General features: G+C 45.7%; 1 long non-coding RNA gene across 1 annotated transcript in view; it reads right to left on the reverse strand.

Annotated features, from left to right (window-relative positions):
- The window catches only part of LOC122805379, a 396,921-nt gene that overhangs the window by 229,455 nt on the left and 151,338 nt on the right, over positions 1-16,128 (reverse strand). The window lies entirely within an intron of this gene.

The raw sequence follows: 16,128 nt of genomic DNA on the forward strand, positions 1-16,128 counted from the left end.
TAGTCACCCCTAATTGATCAGATATGGGGTAAAAGCTTTTCTTTTTCCCTTTATTTCTCCTCATTTGAGAGTAAGAGAGAGAGAATTAAAACTGTACACCTCTTTAGTGGACTTTCTTATGGCTTGCTCTAATTGTGCTCGTACAGTTAGGCCAGCAAGCCTAAGTGTTTGCACTGGGTGGCATGGTGAAGTCAGCCTTTGAGTTCTGGCATACCATCTATTGTACCAACCTGCTGGGATGGACTCCCTGTGACAGGTCCTGCAGGAGACAAAAATGGGCCATTGTGTCTCAGTTGCCAATCCTTAGGCCATTCTGTTGCCAAGTTTGACTGGTTTCTCAGGAAGAAGCCCTGTTGCAGAACAGACAGGGTCTGAAACATAATGCCATCTAGTGTTGCTTGGCAGGACTAGCCAAGTCACCTAGGAGGGCAATTCTGCAAGTCCAGCAATGATAGTACATTATCTTTGACTGTCAAGAGTTTTCTTGAAGTTTACATGGGCTTTGGAGTTTATCACCTGGGACCAGTGGGCATTTAACATATCTGTGGGATGTCTTGATTTTTAGTGCTGTTTAGCCTTCCAGAGAAGGGAGTCTGCTGATGGACCTTGTCATGCCTGGAAAACCTCTGGGACGTACCCAGGCTGTACTCTTCGGGGGGAGGGGGGGCACATTAAGACTTCTTTTCCTCCTTTCCGAAAGGAACACTGTGGCATCTGTGTGCTCTCATGAGACTAGTGGGAGCAGTTAAACTTTCCTCTTTCACTTTGGATTTATGCAATTTGTGCTCACTGAATATGCTAAGTTCTGGGTAGTGCATTCTAAGGTCAGGTCCCCCAAAATCAGCAGTGAAAAATCTTAATGTCCAGTATTTTTAAAGTTGTCTTTTCCAACTCAGATTTGAGACGAAAACCGTGTTAAGCATTCTCATGCTTTTGTAGGGCACCAGCATACCTTGAACTCGTTTATGCTTGGTCATCTCCTCTCGCTTTGACTGCTTTTTCCTCACTCCAAGGTGTCATGACCTTGGAAATAAGTGCAGTTATTTTTGTCTAAACCAAAGTTCTGCAGTTTCTCAGTGAACTTGAGTAGTAAGATTGGGGTGGGGTTGGGGAGTGGCAGCACCACCATTGGTGGCTGCAAGGAGCATGTGTCCTTACAAAGGCATTTACATTTTGCTGCCACAGTTTGTTTGCATGTGGGATTTTCAGTTATGCTGAATTTCTTGGTGCCTTAGTATTGTCTGATAAATAACTTCAGCCTGACTTGTGTGGCAGATGAGTGATAGATGATGGTGCAGGTGATCATTTCTTGCTGTTGCTTTGCCATATGGCTTACCTGGACTTTGAGAAGGACACCATCTACCACATTGCTGACTGCATAGACAGATGTTCATCGTGTTTCACTGTTGCAGTCATTACTCGTGGGTTATCCTGCTGGAAGGCTACCCGCAGTCGGCCTGAATTCCAAATTCTAGGTCCGGCGTCTGCTGCTGTCGCCTCTTCCCTGATGTCAGTGTTCCGGGGGTATAAAAGATGCAGCCGACGCCATTTTCTTCAGTCTTTCTTGCCGCGTGGTGCCCGAAGCAAAAGTAGTTTGCAAGTGCCGGTCGGCCGACTCCTGAGATTTTCAAATCCGAATTTCAGAACCGAAGTCTTCATTAAAGCTAAGTACCCCGTTGGGGAAACTTTTTCTTGCTCCAGACCGATGTCAGGAAAAAGTTAACAATTGTATTTCTTGTGGGAAGCAAATACCTGATAAGGATTTTCACTCTTACTGTATTCCTTGCCTAGGCCCTGATCACAACGTTGCTAGCTGCCTGTTTTGTGCTAGATTTAACCAATGCACTAAGCGTTTGTTCAATTTTGCATTTCATTACTTTGGCCAAAGATTTAATTATATAATGCCGTCGGAACAGCCGACTGGAGTTTACAAAAAACGCAAGGAAAAGGATAGGCATCAGAGGTCCAAAACCAACGACGAGGCCTCTGTTAGGCCAGTCGCCGGTTCTCAGTGAGGCGCTTTCGCAGCCCCTGGCACCCTCTACCTCCGAGCCACAGGCTGCTTCGACTCCCATGTGGAGCCGACTGGGCCTCTGGATACTCAAGGTATTGGACACTCTGAAATCATTCCCTCAGATGGGTCCGGAGCCGCTGAGCAGGCATCTGCTTCTGAGGGTGTCTTCAGACCTACACAATTTATAGTTCATAGGTTCATACTAGGCTATCTGCCCTAGGGCATTTATAAGCCTAGCCAGAGTGTGTTTGACTTTCGCCACCCATTTTAAATTAATTTTGCTATGCCCTTTTTTGTGGTTAGTATACTGTGCCTCTGTCTAACAGTGACACAGAAGTGATACCCAGGGTAAACCTACGATCTCCCATCCACTCATCAAGATTCCTCTTGAAGAGAGTCAACGAGGGACTCTGCCTAACCTGGACTGGGATTTTATTCCACAGTGAAGGGAGCCTCTGGGTTATGAATCTGTCCCCCCAGCATGTCCTATTTATTTCAGTGCTGAGGTTCAAGTCTCTCGAGCACGTAGCTCGATGGGATTTAGATTTTCTGAGGTGCAGCATGTCCATTAATTCTGGGTTGGACATGGCTTTGGGGTCTTTCCAGTTGCTGCAGGTGTCTGGTAAGGTACATCCCAAAAGGGGCATTGTACTCTATTATGGGCCTGATGAGGGATGAGTATAGAGGCACGATGACCTCCCCTGATCTAGATGTGAATCCCTTCATGATTAGGTGGGCTATATAAAATGTTTTTCTAACCCCTTTGGCCACGTGGTTGTCAAATGAGATTGCTATCAACTTGGGTCCCCAGGTCCCTAATTACTTCGTGTACTTAATGGATTACCACTTATGTGGTAATTTGTGGGCACTTTGTTTTTGCCAAAGGGGATGACTATACACTTTTTGGCGTTTAGCTTGAGGCCATGGCTCTGGGACCAGTTGTCTGTTTCTATGAGGCCCTTTTGGAGGATGCTTGTGTCAGCTAGAGAGCCTATTATGGCGCCCAGTTTGCAGTCATCTGCGAACTTGGTCAGCCACAGTCCTTCCGTGTTGGCCTGTACCTCCAAGAAATATATACTGAACAAGAGGTCCCAGGACTGAGCCTTGTGGGACGCCACTTGTAACTGGTTTGGAGTCTGACATGGCTCCAGCAATTCTAACCATGTGGGTTCTGTCCTAGAGCCAGTTTGCAACCCATCTAGTGACATAGGCGTTTATATTTAAGCTGGTGAGCTTATCTATAATGCCCGAGTGGGGTATTGTATCAAAGGCTTTTGCGAGGTCCAGGTAGGCTGTGTGGACCACCTTCCCCTCGTCAGTGGCCTTGGTGACTGTTTCAAAGAAATCGACCAGGTTTAAGAGGCAGGATCTGCCCTTAACAAAGCCAAACTGGGTAGGATCTAGTGTCTGTAGGTCCCCAATATCTTTGAGGTTCATGATGATAGTTTCCATAGCTTTGCAGACCAAGCTAGTCAGGCTTATGGGGCGATAGTTTCCAGGATCTGTTGAGGCACCACCTTTGTGGAGAGGGACCACTGTTGCTGTATGCCACTCTTTGGGTACATATCCTGTAGTAAGGCTGAGATTGAACAGTAGTTTTATGTTTGGGTTTAGCTGCTCTTGGAGTTCATGTAGGACGCAGCCTGGGACACCGGTCTGGTCCCATTGATGCTGTGTTTTTTGCTTTGGAGAGGGCGGCTCTTACCTGAGCATCTGAGATGTCAGGGGTGCAGCACTCTGCTGGGATAGATATTTGCCCCCTTTGGTGGGGAGGGGGGGAGAAGTTGCGCTGAACCTGTCAGCTAGGATGTTGGCAATGTCTGTGGGTTCGATGTATTTTTTGTCCTTTTGGACTAATTCTGAGCATATCTGGGAATTCCCACCCAGGTTCCTAACATAACTAAAGAAAGCCTTGTGATTATCCTTGGTGTCCTGTGCAATTTTTCTCTCGAAGCTGGCCTTTGACGATTTTATGAGTGCCTGTAGTTTTTTGCTAATACTGATCAGAGATGCCTTCCCTTTTTGGGATTTTGCTCTCTCATGTAGTAGCTTCCTCCTTCTATTGTGTAGTTTGTTTATGGCTGGGGTCCACCAGACAGGATGTCTGCCTTTGGAGGATTGGGTCTTGGTTTTTTTTGGGATTGCATGATCCATGCATTCCTGAAGGTGTTCATAGAATGCGTTTTAAAAAGGATTCTGCCGTCTGGGCCGTATTTTCCACAGGCTCAGGGGCTTTGAAGGATTCCACCTCGGTTTTGAGGCGTGTGAAATTTGCTTTAGAGAAGGTTTTCACTGTGGTTTTCTGGGCAGGGGGTGGGGTCGGGATGTGAATATCCAGTTAGATTAGTTTATGGTCTGATCTTACCAATGAGGGATACACTTCTGGTCTGGAGCATAGAATCCCCATGTTGGTGATGATCAGGTCCAGTATGTTTTCCCCTCTTGTGGGAGTGGTAACAAGTTGTTCCATAGCATTTGAGTTTATAAATTCTAGGAACCTTTGGGCTAGGGTGTTTGGGTAGTTGAAGTCACCCAATATGATGGTGTTTGGAGAGACCTTCATATTTTCCAGTGTTCTCAGGAAGGCCGAGTGGAGTTCCTGGGTTTGGGAGGGTGGTCTGTAGCAGGCTATAAACTGGAAGGCAGTTTTACCCACTGTTAGTTGCACATGGATAGTCTCTGATGCTTCGTGCTGTGCCACCAACCTGGAAGTGTGGGTATCTTTAACGAATATTGATACTCCCCCTCCTTTTGTGGTTCGGTCCAAGTTTTGGGGCCGAAAAGCATGGTATGAGGTATAACCTGGTAGTGCTGGGGTGCTCTCGGGAGCCTTGAACCAGGTTTCTGTTACTGCACAGATATTTATGTTCTCCATGCTAAGGAGAGTTTCGAGTGCGTGCATCTTGAGGTTTAGACTTCTGGCGTTGAGTAGCATTACTCTTAGTTTCTTATCCCTTGTGATACCTATGGAGGTGGGTTTGTCTTTTGAGCCTTGCCTAAAAAAGGCACTATGGGGGAAGCAAGAGCCTTTGCCAATATCCGAAAGCCCATGGGGTGACAGGTGCAAGCCATCCCTAGCGAAGCATCGTGGCTTGTCGAGCATGTCATCCCAGGCTGACAAGATCCCCTTTGAATGACACCAATACTTAAGCCAATTGTTGAAATTGATCATCTTGTCTTCCTATTGTGGCATCATTCTTGGTGAGGGTAAGATGCTACTCAAGGTCAGGGTCATACCGGCCTGGGCTACATGCTCAGAGCGCTCCTCTTATATGTCTCTTCATGTAGTCCAGGGAAGTAAGTCTCAGGTCATTCACACCAGCATGGACAATGACAGTCATATTTGTACTTGCCTTGGAGTGACCTGAGTGCTTGTGTTATGTGGCGGATCCTAGCGCCCAGCAGGCAGCTCACAGTGACCTTCTCCTTGTTCAACCTGGTGAGCGGGACGTCAGTGTGCCTGACGGTAGTCACCTATTACAAGTGTATCAGGTGTGTTGTTTAGCCTTAAGGGCTGTGACAGTTCGGCACACTGGCTTTGTGAGCTATGTGTTGCACGTGTTTTGTTTTGGGGTAGCGGTTGCTTGGGTGTCTGCTTTGGAGGTCCCTGCTGCTTAGGCAGATTTTTATTTAGAGCCTCTGAGTATGGTTTTTGTGTGTTTGTGTTTGGTTTGCTGTCGTGGTAGGTCTATGTCAGACTGGAATTGTAGTGAGTGCGGTTTCCTTCTCCTCCTGACTTATTACGCCAGTACTGAATTGAGAGAGCTTAGCCTCTCCAGTTTGGCTATATGGTTGCATCTCTCACGTGTTGGAATTTGTTGGGAGGAGGAGAGGGTTGTCTGTGTACATGAGGCAGTTGTAACATTGCCTCGAGATTCCCAGATTCACCAGCTGGACTGGAGAGGAGATTGACAACTGACCTTTGGACATGCTAGAATAGTATTTGAATTTCCTTTATAATTGGAAAAAAAAGGGCCGATGGGGAACAAGGTACTCAAGGGGAGTTTGTGAGGGTGTAGAGCTTTTAATTTTTTAGTGTTGACTTGTATAATTGCATTAGTGAGCAAGTGCCAGGTAACTTAAATGCAATGTGTTACAGGTAACTTAAATGCAAAAACGACAAACAGTAACTTTCTTTCAAGTGAAACAAGGAAATAAGTACAGTAAGCAATGCAGATATCACTAGGGATCTAGTTAAACCATCTTCAGCTTCAAAGATTAAAGCAGCTCTAAAGACAGAGAAACAAGTACAGCATTCTCCTACTCAGACTTCCATGCCTAAAAAACAGATGCTTAAAATGGCCGAAGACCATTACTTTGATCAGGGGTTCCCATCCCCCTCCTGATAAGAGGCCTAGGCAAGAGACAGAATATGTTTCTTCTGATCATGTTTCTATTTCCTCTGATTCCTCTTCTGAATATGATTATTCCATGCCTCCCTATGAGGACTCTGATGCTGAAGAATCCATTTCTTCAGCCTCTCCTCCTGAGGATTATTCTTTTGGGGAAACCCTGCATACCATGAGGGAGCATTTCCATGGGAGAGCCAAGATTATTCTGAATCTAAGAAAAGGCTCAGACTTTCTGCTGCTTCCTCAGCACAGACCCCTTGCTATTCCACCTGTTCTAGACATTGTAGATGATAGATGATGTATTTTCAGAGTCCGGGCTGTCCCCTGACTCTTTACCTCCTGCACCTGCTAAGCCAGACCGTTACTACAGGGTCCCGGATTCTCATAAATTCCTATATAAAAACCCCACTGCTGACCCAGAAACTATATCTCAGGGTCCCAAAGGGGTCAAAGCTTCCACTGCAAAAAACTCTGTCTCTTCTGATAGGGAAAAAAAGTTTACACTTCTGCTACCTTGGCTGCAAGGGCTTTACATTATCAGTTTCATATGCTTAAATATCAGCAATACTTAATGTCACCTCTTAAACAGAAAATGTTGACAAATACTGAATGTTCAGAGAACAAGGAAATGCAGGATTTCTTGCATGCGGCTGAACAAGTGGGAAAGCATACTTTGCAATATGGTTATGATTCTCTGGAGGCCTCTTGCAGGGCCGCTGTTATAGGTTCTGTTATTAGAAGGCATGCTTGGTTAAAGGAACAGAACCTGCCTGATCATGTTAAAGCAAAATTATTACATGCCCCATTACAGCATGATACTTTGGTGCTAAAGCAGAAGAGGTGTTGAAAATGGAGGATAAAGCGAAATCCATGCAGACAGTTAAGGATTTCTTACAGGTGCAACCATCCAGATTTAGCAGGAACTGGCCTTCAAAAAAAAATTTGTCCTTTCCAGTGTCTGCCCACAGAGGCAGATACAGCCGTCCCAGAGGCAGATCTCCGCCCCAAGGCTCATACAGGCCTAAACAGTGGGGTGCTCCTACCTCCAGACGTGGATAAGACATATCACAACCTTACAGGAAACAGTCCCAATGACTTTCCTCTGCCAGATCCAAGCACTTTTCTTTTGACAGCCCCCCTTAGGGGGAAAACTAGCACTTTTTCATCAAATTGGCAAATGGTTACCCAAGACAAATAGGTCTTGAACATAGTGTCCCAAGGCTACAGGTTCCATTTTCACACCCTGCCAAGGTCAAAAGGTATGCCAGACCTGCCACACAATCAATGGGCAGAGGCACAAAAGCAAATTACAGCCCTCATGGACATGAGGGCCATTCAACAAATACCACAACAAGAGCAGGGGCAAGGGTTTTACTCCAGACTTTTCATAGTGCCCAGAAAGGACAAAACCTGGAGACCAGTACTGGGCCTTGTCTATACTAAACATGTTTCTGGAAGTTCCAAAATTCAAGATGTTGACTCTACAGCAGCTACTGCCCATGCTGGGCAAGAAGGCTTGGCTCGTAACTTTGGACCTAAAAGAGGCATACCTGCATGTTCCAATCAGACAATCTTGCATAAGATACCTCAGATTCATAGCTGGCTTAATGCACTACCAATTATCTGCACTGCCCTTTGGCTTATCTACTGCGCCCAGGGTATTCACAAAATGCCTGGCAGCAGTAATTGCATTTTGCAGACAGAGGAATTCAAATATATCCCTACTTGGACGACTTGACTCGCTTATTCAAGCAGAGAACAAAGACATTCTTCTAAAGCATCTGGCGTTTGTAAAAAGATTACTAATTAGCCTAAGGTACATAGTAAACGAAAAGAAATCAAAACTAGTGCCCTCTCAAGAGATAATATTCCTGGGTGTAAGCTTAAATACAACTGCCCAGATGGCTTGTCTCACTCCAGACAAACAAAAACTGACTTCTTTCTTCAAAAAAATTGGCAACAAACACCCAGTTATCTGCAATGAAAATCCTGCAGGCTTTAGGTTTCGTGGCATCCTACATTCTACTAATTCCATATGCCAGACTGCATATGAGGAAACTACAATGGTATCTAAAAAGTGTTTGGACTCAGCATTGCTACAGCCATGGACAGTAATTACCCTCATTCCCTGCCTGCAACAGGAGTTTCGATTGTGGGCAGAGGCCTGTCACCACAACAAGGGTCTGCCATTCAGTTTACCCACAGCCAGACAGACGCTGACAACGGATGCATCAGATTATTCCTGGGGGCCCATATGGCAGGAAAATGTATTCAGGGCACATGGCCTGCAAGACAGATGCATCTTCACATCAATCAAAAAGAGATGCTAGCTGTTCAGAATGCCCTGACAGCTTTCAAGGATCTACTTCATCCAGGACAGCTACTGATGGACAATACTACGGTCATGTGGTACATAAACAAGCAGGGAGGTACACATTCCTACCCCCTCTGCAGACAAGCAATGACCTTATGGGACACAGCATTGACTTATCAAATTCACCTGCAAGCACAATTCCTGCCAGGAAAAACAAATACTCTGGCAGACGAACTAAGCAGAGACCTCATGGATCCCCACGAGTGGAAACTGGATCCACAAGTCTTCAGCATGATAACAAGGAAATGGGGATTCCCAGACATAAATCCATTTGCTTCCCCTCACAACTGCCAATTGGAGATTTTGCACAATGATTTATCGCAAACAAGCATGGAGAGTGGACGCCTTTTCCTTCAGCTGGGAAAATCTAACAGTATATGCCTTTCCTCCACTGCTCTCCTTCCCAGGGTACTCCTAAAGGTCAGACAAGAGAAGCCAAAAATGATCCTGATTGTACCAGACTGGCCACGCCAGCACAGGTACCCAATCCTAAAGAGCTTGTTTCAAGGTCCAGCATGGATATTGCCTCAGACTTCTCACTTTCTGACCCAACAAAACAATCTGATCCTGCACAGCCAGCTCAGGACCTTGAATCTGGCAGCATGGCGGATAATGTAGCCATTCAAAACACTCCTCTTTCAAAAGCTGTTATGGCTGTTATCTTGGAGGCCAGGAGGCCCAGTACCAGAAAATCTTATGCAGAAAAATGGAAGAGATTCTGTGCTTGGAACCGGGAACAAGGCATTGACACATATACCAAATATCCCTCAGATTTTACAATACCTAACGGAGATGCTGGACAAAGGCCTTGCTTTTTCATCAATTAAGATTCATGCCTCTGCCATTTCAGCCCATTACAATACGGAACCACCTATCTTTTCTCATCCTTTAATAAGGCAGTACCTCAGAGGGGCCAAAAACATCAGGCCTCCAAGGAGAGCACCAATTCTGGCATGGGACCTCAATTATGTCTTGGAAATACTCACACTGCCTCCTTTTGAGCCAGCCTCCAGAGCGGATATAAAATTCTTATCCTGGAAAACAGCTCTGCTCCTGTCAATAACCTCTGCAAGATGAGTCTCGGAGTTACAAGCACTCATGGCTGTGGAACCTTTTATTTTTCATCCAGACAGGGTTTCTCTGAGGACAAACCCAACCTTTATGCCTAAGGTGGTGTCCAGTATGCTCCTCAACCAAGCCACTCACTTGCCTACTTCCTATCCAAACCCACAGAACAAGGGTGAGAAAATTCTGCATTCTTTGGACGTGCACAGTCAGCTACGCTTCTTGGACAGAACTAAAGCTTTCAGAAAGACTGAGCAACTTTGTCATATGCTGCAGGGTCACAAGGAAAGGCCATCTCAAAACGGACTATTTCTAAATGGATAGGCCATTGCATCTGTTTCTGCTATTCTCAACATGGCAAATCAGTGCCAAAGGGTATTGGGCCTCATTCTACCAGAGCAACAGCCACTTCAGCAGCCTTCCTCAGAGGAGTACCAACCAAAGACATCTTGGAGGCTGCAACTTGGAGTTCAGTGCACACTTTTACAATGCACTACCACCTATGTGGTGTATTTGCTTGTAGATGAAGGAAATGTTTGTTTTTGTGCATGCATACGTATTGGCATAATTTTTCAGCCTACCAATTTGGGGGCACCTGACGTGGGGCAAGAAAAACTTAAGAAAATGGCATCTGCTGCATCTTTTATACCCCTGGCGCACTGACGTCAGGGAAGAGAAGACAGCAGCCGACGCCGGACCTAGACTTTGGAATTCAGGCCGACTGCGGGTAGCCTGCCAGCAGGATAACCAAGAGTAATGACTGCAACAGTGAATACACTAAAACATTTACATTTATGGTAGGTACACAACTGTACTTTCCTTGAGCTAGTTGTGTACAAATAACCATTATCACTAGAAAATGCTCTTCCGTTTCCTATTTTCACTTGGAATTGCTTACTGATGGTGGTAGTAACCATTGTGATGTAGATCTTGCAGGTAAAAGGTTCTGTGATGTCCTTCAAGGATGCATCTGCAGTCCTAACAAATGGGTTGTCCTGGCCTCAGGCAGCCCTTCGGTCGGCCGGATTCCAAAGTCTGGGTCTGGCCTCGGCTGATGTCGCACTTCTCCCGACGTCATAGCTGCAGTTCTGCGGGTATAAAGGCATCAGCCGACTCCATTTTCCTCAGTCTTTCTTGCCGCGTGGCGCCCGAAGCAGAAGCTGTTCGCAAGTGCCGGTCGGTCAGAACCAGAGATTGCTACTACCGAAGACTTCTAAAAAGCTAAGTACCCCGTTGGGGACTCTTTCTTGCCTCAGCCGATGTCAGAAAAAGTGAATAACTGTTTAACTTGTGGGAAACTAATACCTCATAAAGATTTCCACTCTTACTGCCTACCTTGTTTAGGCCCAGACCACAACGTAGCAGCTTGTCTAGCCTGTGCTTCCTTCAACCGACGAACACTTAGACGTCGGTCGGAGTTTGCAGAGGAGTTTTTCGGCTCCGCTTTTGCTTATATCATGCCGTCGGAGACTCCGACTTCACATTTAGCTAAAAAGCGTAAGGAAAAGGACCGACACTCGCGGTCCGCAGTTTCGGCCGAAACCGCGGCTAAGCCAACCGCGAGTGTCTCGGTTTCGGCTGAGGTTCTTCCTTCGGCCGAAAACATACCTCCTTCTACCGAGGCCTCTTCCAGCATGGCTGAATCTGCTACTGAAAATCCACCTGCTCTTACAGTTTCTCAGGATTTATCAGATACTATCCCCTTAGATGTATCTTCTCCTGCACGTGGAGCTGCTAGGCCCCCTGCATCCATGTCAATTAAGGCTTTTGCCAGGGCTAAAGCAGCTAAATCTTCAAAGGCCGTGCCTGCTAAAGCCCCCTCTCACAGGCCTAGCTCTAGTACTCAAATGCTTAGTCTAGCAGAGGATCTCATTTCTTTGATCAGGGGAACCCAGTCTCACCCTGACAGGGCCTCTCACCCACCTCCAGAGAAGAGGCTTAGAGCAGAGCCCCCTGAGCCAGTTTCTTCAGATTATTCCTTTGATTCAGAAAATACAAGTCCTCCAGAGGGCCCTTATTCTCCATATGAGGACTCTGATGCAGTGGATTCCATACCTTCTGCCTCTCCTCCTGAGGAATTTTCTTTTGGGGAAACCTTGCATGCTATGAGGGAACAATTTCAATGGCAGGGCCAGGATTTTTCAGACTCTAGGAAAAGGCTTAGGACTTTTTTGCATTTACCACAGCATAGGCCTTTAGCTATTCCTCCAGTACTTACAGTTGTGGATGATGCATTTAATGATGCTTGTACTTCCCCTGACTCACTGCCTCCGGCCCCTGCTAAGCCCGACAGATACTACAGGGTTCCAGACACACATTATCATTTGTATAAGGCTCCTATTGCAGATCCTGAAACTATTTCACAGGGCCCCAAAGCTGTAGCAGTTGCCTCTACCAAAAACCCCCTCCCCTCTGAAAGGGAATCTAGGGCATTGGAGAGATGGGGTAAAAAAGTTTATACTTCTGCTACTCTTTCGGCTAGGGCCTTAAACTGTTAATTCCACATGATTCAGTATCAGGAATTTCTGTTAGATCAGCTCACTAAAAAACTGTCCTCACCTGAACCTTTAGACCGTAAGTCCCTTCAGGATTTGGTGCATAACACTCAGCAGGTCAGTAATCATTCCTTAAAATGCGGCTATGATGCACTGGAGGCTTCCTTTAGATCAGCTATGACTGGTACAGTGATCAGAAGGCATGCATGGTTAAAAGAACAATCCTTACCAGACCATGTAAAGTCAAAGCTTCTAGATGCTCCCATGGAAAAGCACAGTTTGTTTGGTTCCCCTGCACAGCAAGTGTTGAAGGTGGAAGAAAAAGCTAAATCTGTCCAGACAGTCAAGGATTTCTTACAGGTCCAGCCTCCGAGGTTTAGTAGGAACTGGCCTTCCAAGAATTGGTCCTTTCCAGACACCACCAGAGCACAGAGAAGCAGAAATAGATGCCCTAGAGGCAGAGGTCAATCCAGAGGTGCCTACAGGGGACGTCAGTGGCAGCCTAACAGCCAGAGAACTACTGCCACAGATCCAGCCACTACCACTTCTACAGGACAATCACAGTGACTTGGCTCTGAAACAGCCTACCAGGGAACAACTGGCAGCACCCTTAGGCGGAAAATTAGCCTTATTTTCAGTAAATTGGCATTACATTACAGGAGACAAATGGATTTTACAGACAATAGACAAAGGCTACAGGTTTCACTTCCATACTCTTCCAAGGAAGAGAGGAATGCCAAACCTACCTCCAAACCAAAGGACAAACACTCTACAACAAATAGACCACTTACTAAGGATGAGAGCTATAGAAAAGGTACCGGCTATGGAACAAGGGCAAGGATTTTATTCAAGGCTTTTCCTAGTACCAAGAAAGGAAAAACAATGGAGACCTATCCTCAACCTGTCCGCTCTAAACACATATCTCATTGTTCCAAATTTCAAAATGCTGACCCTACAGCAACTTCTTCCCATGCTGGGCAAGGAGTCTTGGCTGGTGACTCTGGATCTCAAGGAGGCATACCTGCACGTCCCCATACGACCAAATTGCAGAAGATACGTCAGATTTCTTGCAGGATCAGAGCATTATCAATTCTCAGCATTGCCTTTTGGCTTATCTACTGCGCCCAGAGTATTCACGAAATGCCTGGCATCAGTAATTGCTCATTGCAGGCTTCAGGGAATTCAAATTTATCCATACCTGGACGACTGCCTGTTACAAGCGGACAGCAAAGACAAATTAACAAAAGATTTGAAAAAGGTTATTCACCTGTTGCAAGCCCTGGGATACACAGTCAAACACAAAAAAGTCAAGGCTGATACCATCCCAAAGGATAACCTTCCTGGGTGCAGAACTGGACACATCAAACCAGATGGCATTCCTCACAGCAGAAAAACAGAAGCAGCTACCACTCTATTTCATGGCATTAACAACACAGAACCAGCTTACAGTAAGGAAAATCCTGCAAGCCCTGGGTTACATGGAATCCTGCATAATATTAATTCCACATGCCAGACTACATATGAGGAAGTTGCAATGGTACCCGAGGAATTTATGGTCTCAGCACAAGCACAGCCTAGAAACCAAAATTCCAATAATTCCATGCCTAAAGCAAGAATTCTACTGGTGGGCCCAGGCCTGTCAATTGAACAAAGGACTGCCCTTCCACAGGCCTCACCCAAGCCAGACTATCACCACGGACGCCTCAGACCTCGGTTGGGGGGCACACATGGTGGACAAGTGCATACAAGGCTTATGGACTCAAGACCAGATGAACCTACACATAAATCAAAAAGAGATGCTGGCAGTAAAACAGGCAATTCAGACATTCAGACCATTTCTACAACAGGGTCATTTGCTGATAAGGACGGACAACACCACAGTTATGTGGTATATCAACAAACAGGGAGGCACGCATTCATATCCTCTATGCCAGATGGCAATGGACCTCTGGAATGTGGCCCTGAGCCTCAACATTCAGCTCCAAGCCATATTCGTGCCAGGAAAAGAAAATATTCTAGCAGATATCTTAAGCAGAACCACCACGGATGCCCACGAATGGATGCTGCATCCAGACATCTTCAAAGCCATCACAAGGAAATGGGGATTGCCAGAAATAGACCTGTTCGCATCCCCACACAACCACCAATTGAAAAAATTCTGCACAAGGACATACCACCCACTTGCTTGGAAGGTGGACTCCCTATCCTTCAGTTGGGAAAACCTGACAGCATATGCATTCCCACCTCTTCCTTTGATGCACAAAGTGCTACTGAAGATCAAAGATCACCCGAGGATCATCTTGATAGCTCCAGATTGGCCGAGGCAACATTGGTACCCGCTACTGAGGAGTATGTCCCGGGAACACGCATGGCCACTACCCCTACTACCTCTACTGCTAACACAGAACAACTTCAAAATCCTGCATCCAAACTTGAAAACACTGCAGCTAGCTGCTTGGAACATTACATAAGGAAAAATAACCCAGATTTATCTCAAAGGGTTAAAGACATTATCTTGGAGGCTCGCAGACCCTCAACAAGGAAAACTTATTCAGCAAAATGGAAAAGATATCTCATTTGGAGTGCAACAAAAGGAGTAGATGCATCATTGGCAAACATAGCTAACATCCTGGAATACTTAGCAGAGCTTTTCCACAATGGTCTGTCTTATTCCTCCATTAAGATTCATGCATCAGCAATTTCAGCAGAATACAACATGGATCCTCCAGTCTTTTCTCAACCTCTACTCAGGCAGTTTCTCAGAGGAATTAAAAATGTAAAGCCACCAAGGAAACCACCATTGCCTACATGGGACTTGAACTTTGTGTTAGCAGCAGAGCAGAGCTTTTCCACAATGGTCTGTCTTATTCCTCCATTAAGATTCATGCATCAGCAATTTCAGCAGAATACAACATGGATCCTCCAGTCTTTTCTCAACCTCTACTCAGGCAGTTTCTCAGAGGAATTAAAAATGTAAAGCCACCAAGGAAACCACCATTGCCTACATGGGACTTGAACTTTGTGTTAGAACAGTTGACACTCCCCCCTTTTGAACCAGCAGCAACAGCAGAATTACAGTACTGATCTTGGAAGACTGCATTCCTGCTTGCAATCACTTCAGCTAGAAGGGTTTCTGAATTACAGGCATTGATGGCAGTACAGCCCTTCCTTATCTTCCATCAGGATAGTGTGTCCATGAGAACTAATCCTACCTTTATGCCAAAGGTGGTCTCTAGGGTATCATTAAACCAAGCAATACACCTGCCAACATTCTTTCTCAACCCGCAGAACAGGGGGGAAAGATTGCTGCATACCTTGGATGTACACAGACAATTGCGCTACTACCTGGACAGAACCAAGAACAACAGAAAAACTGACCAGCTTCTGGTAGCATATGCAACAGGAATGGAAGGAAAAGCAATTTCAAAACAAACAATCTCAAAATGGATAGGAAATTGCATTAGATTCTGTTACTCTTTTCATGGAAAGGCAACTCCAGAAAACATCAGACCTCATTCCACAAGGGCTACAGCCACTACTACAGCTTTCTTACGAGGAGTGGCTACCAAAGACATTTTAGAGGCTGCTACTTGGAGCTCCGTGCATACATTTGCCAAGCATTATAATCTACCTTTATACTCCAGATCCCGAGCAGGTTTTGCCACTGCTGTTTTGCAAGGGATCTTAACTACACCATAAACTTAGTGCCTCCTTAGTGCCTCCTCCCCAGTTTGGCTATGGTATTCTACCCATTTGTTAGGACTGCAGATGCATCCTTGAAGGACATAGTACAGTTTTGTACCTACCATAAATGTAGATGTCCGAGAG

This window comes from Protopterus annectens, chromosome 6.part1, assembly GCF_019279795.1.
Source record: "Protopterus annectens isolate FY-2018-M chromosome 6.part1, PAN1.0, whole genome shotgun sequence".
Classification (NCBI taxonomy): Eukaryota; Metazoa; Chordata; order Ceratodontiformes; family Protopteridae; genus Protopterus; species Protopterus annectens.